Below are 1,680 nucleotides of genomic sequence, written 5' to 3' on the forward strand. Positions count from 1 at the left end.
TTTATCCATGCATCCTTACAGTGACTAGAAGGTCCCTTTCCTATGTCCACCCAAAATTCACCTGTTTAAATTCTTACTCTCGAAGGTATGATATTAGGAGGTTGGGCCTTTGAGAGGTGCTTAAGTCACAAGGGTAGAACCCTCATGAACGGGATTAGTGCCTTGATACTAGTACAACAGGTTCCTGAGAGATCCCTATCTCTTCCATCATGTGAGGTTACAAGAAGTCTGTTACCCAGAAAAGAGCCCTCAGTGGTCCATGATGGCACCCTCCCCTCAGCCTTCCTGTTTTCAGAACTGTGAGAAATAAAATTCTGTTTTTCATAAGCCATGCCATAGTATTATTGCAGCCTGAATGTACTAAGAGAGTGCCATCATAAACACATCAAACAAAATATTCCCCAAAACACAGACTAGATGGAGCTAAAGCCATCCTCTTCACTGTGGCCCAAGAGCCAGTGGCATTGGCATTCCCTGCGTATCTCATTAGAAATGTAACATCTCAAGCCCCAACCTGAATCAGAGCTCCTGAATTTGAATCTGCATTGTAACAAGCCCCCCTCACCCCAGGTGATTCACCTGTACATTGAAGTTGGAGAAGTACTTAGCAAAGGGATTTATTCATATAAATAAAATGATCTAGCTAGTAATTCCTCTCAAGTTTGTACACTATTTTCATATGGTTTTTCTCTAAAATTTTGCTTAACTATAGTGTAATCATGTATTCTTTCGGTCAACAAATACTTACGAGTGCCAAAGATTTCAGCCCTATGGAGTGTGAGAAAATAAATAACAATATGCATATTGCAGAGTGTGGGGTGAAGGTGCTAAGTGCCATGAAAATATAGTAGGTCAAGATAAAAAGAAGGGAAGGTGGGCTGGAATTTCAAATTTTTGCAAAAGGCCATGCTAAGCAGAGACTTGAAGCAGGTGAGGTAGTTAGCTTTATGCACACCCCGTGTGGCTGGAGTGGGATGGGAGAGGTGAGGAGTAACAGCAGATGTGAAAGCGGGTAGATCTCATGATGAGAGGCCATTTAATAAATTGATATTGACATTTAATTGCTGAAAAGGTAATACAAGCTACTTTCCCTCAAGAACAGCGTATTTCTTGGCCAAACCAAATTGATTTGGGCTGTGGAAGTTTCCATAAAACATTTCACCAGCAAAGCTTCAGATTCCTCAAAGACAAATGTAGGGATTAGTGAAGGCACTTAAGGGCTCTTTCTGTTCTAAACGCTCAAGTTCCCGGACGCCTTGACGGGAAGTCTAACAGGAGACAGTGATGTGGCTGGGTTGTGGCCTAGGGCAAAGCTTTCAACCCCAGGATACTGAGAAAATAGGAAGTGGAATCGTGGGAGGTGGTGCCAAGAAAGGAAAACAACAACAAACAGTAACCTTTGTACCCAAGTTCCTGAGAAACCCCTGCACCCGGGTTACGACCCCAGATGGTCTTGCCCCTGACGCCTGGATACCTCGAAATCGGCCTCTCCTTGCCTTTTTGTCCCAATTGCGCTTCCCAGCCCTGGATTCAGTCCTGGGCGGTCTCCAGCCTCTCGGCTCAGGTCCTGGGCCCACTCTTGGCCCCGCCCCGCTCCGTGGCCCCGCCCCTTCCCGCGCTTGGCCCCGCCCCCGCCTGTGGTTCTAATCTCGCACTGTCCACTCCCTGCCTCCTACAGCT

Source organism: Myotis nattereri (assembly GCF_964212035.1).
Source record: "Myotis nattereri genome assembly, chromosome: 6".
NCBI classification, from domain to species: domain Eukaryota; kingdom Metazoa; phylum Chordata; class Mammalia; order Chiroptera; family Vespertilionidae; genus Myotis; species Myotis nattereri.